Source organism: Macaca fascicularis, chromosome 8, assembly GCF_037993035.2.
Source record: "Macaca fascicularis isolate 582-1 chromosome 8, T2T-MFA8v1.1".
Classification (NCBI taxonomy): Eukaryota; Metazoa; Chordata; class Mammalia; order Primates; family Cercopithecidae; genus Macaca; species Macaca fascicularis.
The window spans coordinates 24,238,344-24,250,908 of NC_088382.1; positions in this window are offsets into that span (position 1 = coordinate 24,238,344).

Genomic DNA, 12,565 nt, shown 5'->3' on the forward strand with positions numbered 1-12,565 from the left:
AGACACTGCTGACCTCCTGGGGATGGGAGGGGATGGACTCAGGCTCTGACCCTCCTCACCCCAGAAGCTCCAATGGTGGAAGCAGGAACACCCCTGGAGCTGATAAACTGGGTGACTCCTCAGAGCCTTGCATCTCCTGGGCTCATGACGTTAATCATGTTGCCCCACCCATAGCCCTACCTCCCTCCCCACACCTAACATGCGTACAGTCACTCCTCACGACCCTCCCATCTGCCCTTTGCACCCTTCCATTGCTCTGCCCTCCCCCCAGGCTGACTGCCTGCAGCTATGCTGGAAGCAACCACAGGGAGGTACCTCTAGACCATTTGCCTCCAGCTCTAGGAATGGCCCTGGAAAGACAAGCGAGGGGGTGAGAGTGGGGAAGAGCTGATTCTTTGTACTTCCTCACACGGGAACATCAGGAAGCCCATATGGTGCTGCCGTCTGGCTGGGTTTAGGGGCGGGAGAGCCAGGAGGACAGTGCAATGCCCCCTGCAATGGCTCAGAAGGAGGAAGTCAGTGATGTGTGCAGGTTTGATAGGATGGCACCACGTGTGTTCAACACACAGTCTGGGGCCACGGCCAACACATTCTCCCTTAAAAACACCCTGCTCAGCTAAATTACCTCTGCTTTCTGAAAATGCAGTACTCCAGCTGGGCTTTCCCTCTGTCCCTCCCTCTCTGCACACCCCGCTACCCTGTGTTCTCTGTACTCTTCCCTCTGTTTCCACACACATCCATCCTCCCCAGCTGCCTCCTTCCCTTTTCCTTCCGTGTCTAGATTTCCCTCCCTCTGGGCGCTCCCACCCACATTTTCTCTCCCAGACACCTCTTCTTTCTCTCCATGGGGCCTCTTCTCCTTAGTGAAGTTCCTGCCAGCCCTGGTATCTGGGTTCACTCCAGCCCAGCCCAGTCTAGTTAAGGCCCACTGGACCCAGCCCCCACTGCCCTCTTCAACTTCCCACCCAGGAGGTTGCCCTCTAGAAATCAAGTCCACCAGCATCCCATAGCCCATTGACTGTCACCAAACACTCAGTGAAAGGAGTGATTGATAAGAGGTGCTTCATAGGGAGGCGAGGGCAACAAGGCTCAGCTCAGAGCCCAGAGGACCCCTCCCCCCTGCAGGATGTCCACGGGGCCAGGCAGAGAGCAGAGGCACGGACATTCGCATAGGCACGGACATTCGCATAGGCACGGACATTCGCATAGGCACGGCAGCAAGGAGGCTGGGAAAAAATGGGGAGGGGGCACCCATAAGACCACACGGGAGCCCCAGAGCAGACAGCAGCTCCTCAGGTGCTTCAGAGCAACCTGCTCACAAGGACAAGCACACAGAACACGGAGCCAGCCTGGCAGGTGAAGAGGCTATGAGCGGTGCTGGTTCTGGCCCGACAGCAGTGGTGGTGGCAGTGAGAAGGTAGGGAGAGCACAGGCCAAGGGGAGATAAATGGCCCAAGTGTTCGATTGAGGGTGGCACCAACAGGCAGAGGAGGCATGGCCACATTCTCCAGTCCAGGATTGGGAGGAAGCATCTGTGAGCTTCATATTTTTAGCACTTAAGCCTTGAATAAGTTAAATTCAGGGCAAAATGGTCAAGTCAGCCATGTGTGCCCTTAACAACCTCTTGTCCATCTTCTGTAGCTTCAGCCTTGCCCTGAGGGAAGTGTGGGTCCTCTCACCTGGGAAAGGGAAATACAGGGAGCCTTAAAGGGCCCCCAGTCCTGCAAGACAAAAGAGCTACATGCCATCCACTGCAGGAACAGGGACTTAAGAGAAAATGGCATCTTCCAGGGAGGTCACAAGGGCTACAAAAGCAGCGTCCTGTTGCAGGAGAGGGTAGCCAGCCAGCCAGCCCTGGGGGCCATGACTAGGAAACAGTTTTGTTTTCCTAACAAATGTTCCTCCACACTTATCTCTCAGAGCCCTGACTCTCTCACTGGGCAGCAGCTTCCTGAATGGCATCTTGGCCCAATTCCATCACCTACCAGTCACTTTCATTTATTAGAACAGTATCACAGTGGTCCTTAAGACTCGGTCTTGTTCATTTTAAAACTTCAATCTCAAACTCAGATCAAAGCTCCCCTCCTGTGGCTATAGCAGCCTGGGGTGTGTGTGTGTGTGTGTGTGTGTGTGTGTGTGTGTGTGTGTGTGTGTGAGAGAGAGAGAGAGAGAGAGAGAAAGAGAGAGAGAGAGAGAGAGATAGGGATGGAGAGGATTGTGTTGCTAGATTTTGCAAATAAAAATATAGGGTGCCCTGTGAAATTTGAATTTCCGATGAATATTGAATATTGAATGAAAATATCCAAATGCCTTTCCCAGGCAATATTTAGGACATATTTATGCTAAATAATACTGTTTTCTGAAATTCAACTTGAACTGGGCATCCTGTATTTTACCTGGGGACCCTGGGATGAGGTAGTGCTTTTTTGACTCCTGGGCATCCCTGCCCCTTCTCAGCCCCAGGGAGAAGGACAGCCTCAACAGAGACACACCCAGCTGGCAGGCCTCCTTCAGGGGCTGCCCTTGAGTCTCCGGCTATCACCCACCGCCCCCTGTGCAATGGGCATCACCATGTCAGCTCCCAGGGGTACACACTGTGGTGCCGTGGGTCCAGTTCCACTGCCCCATTTCCTCCAGGGGAGTCTCCAGTTCTGCTCAAGCTCTGCCATCCCCTCTCACCTCCTGCCGCCAGATCTCTGCTGCTGACCCCACCTGTCTAGGATGGGGAACTCCAGAGACCCTGTCATCCTTATCAGATGGGGAAACCACAGGCCATCTCTCCCTCATTCTGTTTCTGCCTATTTGTGTCACAAAGGGACCGATCAGCCAGCCTGCAGGATAGGCAGATGCCGGCTGAGCACACGACGCCTGTCTTGCCTCTTCGTAGGAACTGTGGTCTATATGAGTAATTCTCTCACAGCTTCCGTCTCTCATCACGGAGGAAAAAAATCATTTTCCTCTTCCCCGGAGTCAACTTCCCCTCTCACCGTCTTCCTCTTGCATGCACTAGGGAGGCAGAGGTCAGTATGGTGGAGGCATCAGATCCAGCTCCTCGGTAAGCCCTGCAGGATTCTACTGGCCCACCTGCAGGGACTCCCTGCACTTGTCAGGTGGGGAACTTAGTGTCCTTTGTGCTGAGATTTGGGCCTTAGTCCCCATTCCCAGACAAAAGGAGAATCCCACTTGACATCTTGTTGCCATCAATGTCATTCCTGTCTAAAGCCAGGAAGAGGAAAGAGGTGTGGCTCAGAGGAGAAGTTGCAGGGCAGGGGGTTGGAGGGCCAGGGCTCTGGTGCTCATCAGCTATTTGACCAGGAGCAGGATGCTCTCCCTTTCAGCCCTCAGTGTTACCTTCTGTTAGATGAAGGACTGGCTTGGGTTTTCTCTTCCAGCACATGTCCTGTTACTGTAATTGCAGGAGTGGGGCAGGAAGAGAAGGCCAAGGGGACCCTTCTCAGTCAGAACATGGAAATTAAAGAGTCAAAAGTCATATCCTCACTTCCAGTAACCATCCTTCCCCGAGAAGAGACCATCATGACCCTCTCCACACATCACCCTTCTAACTTTTGTGCACCCAGGAAATAGAAACAGAGAGGAGTGGACTCAAAGGAGAGAGAGCAGAGGGCTGAGCCCCTAGGAGGGGGAGGCAGAGACCAAAGTGCCCTAAGAGGGGACAGCAGACTTCACCCCACCAGCAAAACTGAGCACCTACCGTGTGGTAGACTTTTCACTTACATTCTATGAAGTAGGAAAATCATTTGCAAACTCCTGGTTAATCCTCACCATTGCCATTTGATGTGCTATTATCCATTTCTACAGCAAAGAAACTGGTATGTGTTTACCTCAAAGTGCATATCATTTTGGTTCCAAGGCACACTTTTTCACCTTTTGTAACATTTTTTCCTCCTACTCCATCCTTTAGGGAAGAAACCAGGCATGCTTTAATCAATGATCTATGTTACAGTGAAGCTCCACACTATCTGCATGCCTTCAAAGACTGTACTATTTCGATATCACTATGTGGTATTGCCATTCCCTCCATCAGCACAGAGTAAAGGTGAAGGTGGGTGTGCCCCCTCAGCTCAGGGCTCCTCCTGTGAACTGAATGTCTGTCCCTACAAAATTCATATGTTGAAATCCCAGCCCCCACGGAGGTGGTATTAGGAGAGAGGGCCTGTGGGAGGTCATTAGGCCATGAGGGTGGAGCCCTCATAAATGATATTAGTGCCCTTATTAAAAAGATCCCAGAGAGCTCCCTTGCCCTTTTGGCCACATGAGAACTCACCAAGAAAGCATTGACTATGAAGCAGAAAGTGGATCCTCACAAGACATGGAATCTGCTGGTGCCTTGACCTTGGACTTCCCAACCTTTGGAATTGTGAGAAATATATTCTTATTGTTTGTAAGCCATCCAGTCTATGGCATGTGTTACAGCAGCACAGAAAGACTCAACAGCTCCTGAACGGACAGCCTCAGATGACCAAGGCCTGGCATTTAGCCAGCAGCCGCCAGAACTTCTCCATCTTTTCTTTTTAAAGACTAGTGTTTATTCTGATGGGTGGATATCCATGCTGAGCCAATTGTTAAATACTGTCAACATAATCCCTGGCCCTATCATCTGTGCCAAGGTCTCACCAGCAGGTTAATGCATAAAATGAGCCCTGATACACACATAGAACTGTACTAAGCCCTGATTTGAAGGCTGGGGAGTCCAAGATTAAAGCACCAGCTTATCCTGGGGCTGCAGAGGGCTCATTTCTCATAGACGGCACCTTCTGACAGCTTCCACACATGACAGAAGGGGTCAACAGGATCCCTGGGTTCTCTTTTAGAAGGGCTCTAATCCCATTCCTGAGAGTTCCACCTTCATTACTTAATTACCTCCTAAAGTCTCCACCTATTAATGCCATACCACTAAAAATTAGGTTTCATTTTAAGAATGTTGGAAAGACACAAACATTGAGGGTGTAGCAATAGGAAGCTGATCTGAGACCAAGCGCCTCAATATGAGATGATGCCTCCAAGCTCATTTCCATTTCTTTAGAATAAATAAAAACCAACAAGCCTTTTTCCCCCTGAGGGCTTGCAATGTACTAGGTATTTTTAATACATTTCATCTAATGTAATCATCAGTATTAACTCAGCATGGATTAAGTGTCCAATAATGTAGGAGAATCGGAGAACTGGGAAAAGTCCAGGGCGGGGATTTTGCTGTCAAGGAACACCCAGCTGTAACGATTCAAAACTAGATGTGCCTTGCAGACGTGGGAAAAGGCTTAGTTTTACAATCATACAGACCTGAGCTCACATCTCAGCCTTGCCACTCACCACCTGAGCTCAGACAAGTCACAACTTCTTTGAGTCTCAGCTACCCTATCTATTAAAAAACAAAATTTAAAAAAAAAAAAAAACAGACCCTGAGATCTATCTTGGAGGGTGGTTGAGGGTTGAGTAATTTAAGATGCGTTAAAGTACCCAGCACAGCATCTGACACAGCAGATGTGTCATCATCGTTAGCTGGGTTGCAGTTTTCTTTTCTTCCTATAGGCATTTATTTCATTTGATGGGACTTTTATCCCATCTATGGTGACAAATATTTGTACATAACCTTTTACCGTATCTTTTAATTTAATTAATTTTAGAGACAAGGTCTTGCTCTATTGCCCAAGCTGGAGTGCAGTGGCATGATCACGGCTCACTGCAGCCTTGACCTCCTGGGCTCAAGCAATCCTCCCACCTCAGCCTCCCAAGGAGCTAGGACAAGAGGTGCATGTGACCATGTCTGGTTTTTTTTTTTGGTTTTTTTTTTTTTGTTTGTTTGTTTGTTTTTGAGACGGAGTCTCGCTCTGTCTCCCAGGCTGGAGTGCAGTGGCGCAAACTCAGCTCACTGCAAGCTCCGCCTCCCGGGTTCATACCATTCTTCTGCCTCAGCCTCCCGAGTAGCTGGGACTACAGGCGCCTGCCAGCATGCCCAGCTAATTTTTTGTATTTTTCGTAGAGACAGGGTTTCACAGTGCTAGCCAGAATGGTCTCAATCTCCTGACCTTGTGATCCATCCGCCTCGGCCTTCCAAAGTGCTGGGATCACAGGCTTGAGCCACTGCGCCCGGCCATGTTTTCTCTAGAGACATGGTCTCACTCTTTTGCTCAGGCTGGTCTTGAACTCCTGGACTCAAGCGATTCTCCCACCTCAGACTCCCAAAGCTCTGGGATCACAGGTGTGCTGTATGCTTTTAAAATAAACATTTTATTTTACAACAGTTTTAGATTTACAAAAATATTGGAAAAACAATACAGAACTCCCATTTACTCCACACCCAGTTTCCCCTATTATTAAAATCTTATAGCCCATTAATCACAACTAGTGAACCAATACTGATACATTATTACTAACCAAAGTCTACCATTTATTCAGATTTCATTAGTTTTTACCTAATGTCCTAGTTTTTCTGGTATTACCCCATCCAGGACACTACATTACAGTTAATCATCGTATCTTCTTAGGCCTTTCTTGACTGTGACAATTTCTCAGACTTTCTTCATTTTTGATGACCTGGACAGTTTTGAGAAATACTAGTCAGGTATTTTACAGAATGTTCCACAACTGAAATTTGTCTAATGTTTTCTTCATGATCAGACTGAGGGTTTGAGTTTAGGGGTGGTAGATCACAGGTGAAGAGCCATTCTTGGCACGTCATATCAAGGGTACACACAATTGACATGTGTAGCTTATCCCTGTCAATGTTGACCTGGACGCAAGGCTGAGGGAGTGTGGCCCAGGTTTCTCCACTGTCAAGCTACTCTTTTTCCTCCTTTGTTATTAGCTGCACAACCCCATTTGCCAAAGACAGGGCTTACCCAGATGAAACCAACAGCCAATACTATACAATAATACATTTGGAAGTCTGAAGCAAGCAATAGGGAGCCACTAAATTCAAGGAGGAAAAGATGGACAGAGTTAGTGGGCTCAGACAAAGCCCCACTGGAGAAGAAAGCCTTAAACGGGGGTGGTCATGGAGAGGCCAGTAGTATTTGGACCGGAGGTGGGGAATGGGGAAAGCACCCTAGGTGAGGGGAATGGCAGGTGCGAAGGCAGGAGCATGAACGAGTATGCGCGTCTTCGGCCAGTCGGTGGCGGCGCCACCTCACTGTGGCTGGAGAAAGTGATCTGGGAATAGTCAAGGCCGGGTGGAGGCACTGCGTGATTCAGAAAAATGAAGATACATCCTCATAAGCAGTGGTCTCCAGCCTTTTTGGCACCAGGGACCCATTTTGTGAAAGGCGATTTTTCCACAGACAGGGTGGGAATAGAGGGGATGGTTTCAGGATGATTCTAGCATATTACATTTATTGTGCATTTTATTTCTATTATTACATTGTAATATATGATGAAATAATTACACAACTGGCCATAATGTAAAATCAGTGGGAGCCCTGCACTTGTTTTCCTGCAACTAGACAGTCCCATCTGCGGGTGATGGGAGGCAGCGACAGATCATCAGGCATTCAATTCTCATAAGGAACGTGCAGCCTACATCCCTCGTACGCACAGCTCACAATAGGGTTTGTGCTCTTATGAGAATCTAATGCTGCTGCTGACCTGACAGGAGGCAGAGTTCAGGCGGTGATGCCAGCAATGGGAAGCAACTGTAAATACAGATGAAGCTTCACTCACATGCCCATGGCTCACCTCCTGCTGTGCGACCCAGTTCCTAAAAGGCCACAGACCTGCACCCACCTTCTGCTGTGTGGTCCAGTTCCTAGCAGACCACAGACCGGCACCACTCTGTGGCCCTAGGGTTGGGGACCCCTGCTCTTAAATACTGTTTGAGCCTATTCATTCCACAAGAGCGCAGAGTTAAAAACGGGTTCAATAAGCAGGAGAACAAAGGGAGCTGCAGGACTCAGCCCCTCTGACCACCTCCCTAAGAGATTCTAGCCCAGTCCCTCTACCTAGATCTCAGCCCTACCCAAAGCCACAGGAGGTTCCTTGTGCCAAGATCTTGTAGCAGCAAAGAAAGATGAAGAGGTCAAGTCCTTGCATACTCAGCCACCTGCCTCCTCCTATGCATGTACATGTTTGCAGTTACAGAGGTCTGTGCCCTCACCCAGTATTCCCCATGGGTTTACAGACATGTAACCCAGTATTCCCCATGGGTTTATAGACATGTTCACACGTGGGTGCAAGCTGATCTCCATTGTCAGTACACAGATGCCCATGAACATATGCCATAGACATATACATGTGTGCTGCACAAGCTACACAAGCTAAAGCTAAAGCTTCTACACAAGCTGAAGACCCTCAAAAGCTGCTGTGAGGGACCTTGGCACCCACCCTTCCTTGCCAGCCAGGCCCTCACTGCTGGAGCAGGCAAGCTTAATCATCTTAGTTTCCTACATCTTCACCTCCATCAGCTGCTTCGCTACCCTGGATGGGCCAAACATGGGGATTGGACTACAGTGCAAGCTTTTTTTGAGGGAAGTTGCAGAAGAGAATGCCAGTAAATAATCTCTGACCGGCTCAAAGTGCTGATAACCAGTTTATGGGGAGAAAATGTGCTGCTTGTAGTCTCTGGGAACTGAGTTTCTAGTTCATTTCCATCTGCGTGGGAGGGGAACGCGGGGACTACTGGAGGATGGGAGATGTTGGTTTAAAAAATGAAAATCCATTTCTTTTTCCTTTGTCCTGTGGTCCAGCAAGGCAGAGCCTTGCAGTCTCCAAGGAGGGGGTGTGAGTGGCCCTTGGCCTCATGGCAGGGCAGGGAAAAGCAAGAGGTCAGGACTGAAGGCTCCCCACTGTGCGCTAGGATGGGTACAGCACACGATGGAAGGGACTTGCTGAGGCCAGGCACAGCCAAGCTTTGGAATCACACAGAGGGCTGAATTAAAACCCTAGCTCTTTCACCATTTCCTTGTTGAGCTTGGGCATGTGAAATGATCTCTCTCAGCCTGGGAGTCTTTAATGTATGGTAGGCGGTACAGAAGAATGGTTAAGAGCATCAATGCTGGAGTTACCTGCCTGGGTTTGATTACAAGCTCTGCCTCTTTCTCAATTGGTTGTCTGGAGAAAGTTGCACACCCTTTCTTCATTTTTGTCATCTGGAAAAGGTCTCGTATATAATTACTCAATACATGTTAACTGTTTATTTTCTATAAAATAATTAAACGTATACTCTGCAATAAAAAATCTTTAAGAAAAAAACTGTTAAAAACTATTTACTGTCAGAATATGGGTACTCCAAGGATCACCTTTCTTTAGGAGAGGAGGGTCAACAATAAAATGGTTGGCCTGGGTGACCTCATGAAGTCAGTTTGTCCATGTGTTTAAATAATGGACACAACTTGGTAAAAGAAATGTTCTAGACACTTTAATTCACACCACCATCCTGCCAGGGTAGTATGCATTGAGCTTTGAGAGATACTGACTCTTGCCTTCTAGACACTGGCCACTTAAGAAATAGAGCCACAGAGGATCACAATATCAGCCTTATTAATGGTCAGGCTGTGTTGGACTTGGACCTGGGACCACAATGGAGTCTCTTGTTAGTTCTTCCTATCCAACAAAACTACGTCTTCCCTGAAGACTGTTGGCCAGTCTCTTAGGTCACCACAGCAGCAGGAAAAGGGTCCCCAGACCTGTACAAGCAGGGAGACGCTGGGCAGGGGACCAGGTGGCCCATTGCATGGGAACAGGGGTCAAAAAAAGAGAATGGGTTTCTTTATTGAGAAGGCTGAACTCAAAAGGGGGAGGTTGGTCATACACTGAGCATGAATCTTTCTCCTAATCTCTCTATCCAGGGGAACAGTAAGTGTACATAGAAAAATCAACACTGTATTTCCAACCCTGTATCCTTCTGAGAAACTATGCAAGAGGACAGTCAACGTCTGCCCTAAAAATGTGGATATTCTCTCAAGGATGTGGAGAGTGATATTCAGAGAGGTCAAAGGACTTGTCTAGGACATTAAACTAGCAGAGCTAATGTTGAAACCCAAACACGAGTGCCCTGCTCTTCTCCTTACCCCACTGCATATCCTGGATCATGCTGGGTCTGCATGCTAATCCGGGCTCTTTCCAGCGGTCCCAAGCTACTTGTCAGAATAGCCTGAGTCCCTTCCTCCCAGGCCAAATGGTTGCTGCTTGGCTTGTCTGCACTTCACACTGTCAGGAGGCGACACTCATAGACAGTGATGACTAACCATCCTAACAAGTGGTACAGAGAGTAAGTGCTATAAGCGTTCAAAAATAGCCCAGAAATCCCTGGGCACACACCAAAAGGGGAGAATGACACTTTGAGTACTTCAAAGGGGAACACAAAAGGAATGCCAGTGCTGAGCCAGAGTGACCCTTTCCCACACCACAAGGCTTGCAGGAGCTGCTGAGGCCGTGTGGAGTGCAAGGCCACAGACGAGCCCTCTGACTACGTGTGTGTGTGTGTGTGTGTGTGTGTGTGTGTGTGTGTGTGTGTGTAACAAGCAGCCTTTGGCAGGAAGGTGTTGCCCAGATAGGGGTCTTCCTGGATTCAAATACAATGAAGGGACTGACCCTGCTCATCTCTGAGCTCATGAAGGAAATCCTGTTGGTGTGAGATTGGACAGCTATGTGATGGTGAAAGCAAGGGAGGACAGAGGGAGAGCAGGCAACCAGGGGAACGAAGCCAAGGCAGGAATGACTAAAGAGGTGACCCTTCATTTCAATTCCCTTACTGAGCGGGGGCTCATAGGGCCTTTGTACAGCTCAGACAACCCCAGCTGACAGTGGGGTCTCCTTCAGAGCTGTGGGTACCCTGGAGCGCAGATACAGAGTCAAGACTCCAGAGCGGAGAGCAGCCCAAGTGAGATAGACCTAAGGGAATCAGAAACCAAGGGTCAGGTTTAAGGCAGATATTGGAAACCAGAGCAAAACTGAGGAGTGGAAGAGCCCAAGAGAGAGGAATGGGAAGAGCTGTTCTAGGAAAAAAGCTAAGTAAGGCATACAATTTTTTTGTTGCATAGAATAGTCCTAGGCATTGCAGTCTGGGCCCCATGTTGAGAGAACCAAAGTCCTCTCACAAATTTACCAGTATTGCCTCCCCTGAGGATCAATAGTCTGATCCAAGGGAATTCTGATAACACAATTACCAAACTTCACCACGATGGGTGCAACACCACTGTCAAAGACGGTGCCCTGGAGCTGGCATTTTCCCTATGAACATAGCCTAATATATGGGGAATGTGCTAGGCTCAGCTAATTAGGCTTTGGTTTTTTATTAACTTCAATTGTACAGAGGGGATCTTGCTGTGTACAGTGTTGTGACCATAACTCTCTGCAGTCTTGAACTCCTGGCCTCAAGAGATTGTTCTGCCTCAACCTCCCAACAAGATGAGACTACAGGCGCACACCACCAGGCCCAACCTAACTGTACTTTGATGCTAACTGGCTCTCCATACTCATACCTTCTAGCTTCCCCATCCTTCCTGATCTTGGACACATAAACTTTCGCAGGTGGAAATGTCCTCCCGACTTTCCTGTGAACTAAAGGTTTTCACTGCCACTGCTGCTCACCATGCTAGGGGCACCTGCCTCACTCTTTGAGAAAGAAACCTGAGATCCAATGGTTCGTCCTCATTCCTGCCTCTTCGATCCTCGAGATTTCAAAGGTGAGAAATCTTCTTTTAGCTCTCTATAAGCAGACTTCTGATTAAACTGGAGAAGTTAGGCGATGAACACCAATACAAAGATTTTAATATTTTCATTATAAATAGCCCAAATATTTGGTCCCATTTCCAGTTTAAATGGGTAAACCATAATATTGATGGTTTGCAACAGATGGAAGATGAATTGAGCTTCTCTACCAGCTAGCTGAACCACTTTTAATGGGGAATATATCGAAGCTATAAATTCCTGCAGACAGTATTGCTATGCAATAGCATAATATATCTTCTATTCAATCTTTTATACATTATGTTTTGTCCTGCATTCCAGTGGATATATTTATGGATCTGAAGCTTTGCCATGAAGAGGCACCATGCACCTCCTCATTCCCACCTCTTAACATTTCCACGGCTTTTGGAGACAGTCCTCTCTTGTTCTTGTTCCATGTAAAAGACCTGGAGTGTGACCTCGTTGTCCCCATGGGTAAGTTTTATCTCTTGGAATGAAGCTTTGTGGCCCCAAATGTTTCTGGGATCTTAGTGCCCACTGAGAGGCACAGGCACCAGGGAAAATGAATGGATGCTTATAAGTAGGAGAGTTGACCGTTACCCTCTCTCCTGGTACAGCAGTTGGGGACCTCTGGCTCTAGACACATTTTTATATCATAGGTAGAGAAGGCAAGAATGCGATTGCCACAGTCTTTTTTTTTTTTTTTTTTTTTTTTTTATGGGTGGTGGTGGTTTCTCCCACGAGACAAATCAAGACCTAGCAGTAGTTCCTGTAAACTAAGTCTCTCAGTCACCAGCCCCATCCCTGAGAACTGGATGGGACCAAAATGTGGCAGACAGCACAGTCAGGGGGAAGAGCAGCCAACTCAAGCCAGAGTCTAAGAGACAGCTTGACCCAGGTCTGCCTTTGCTACTTCCCAGCTGTG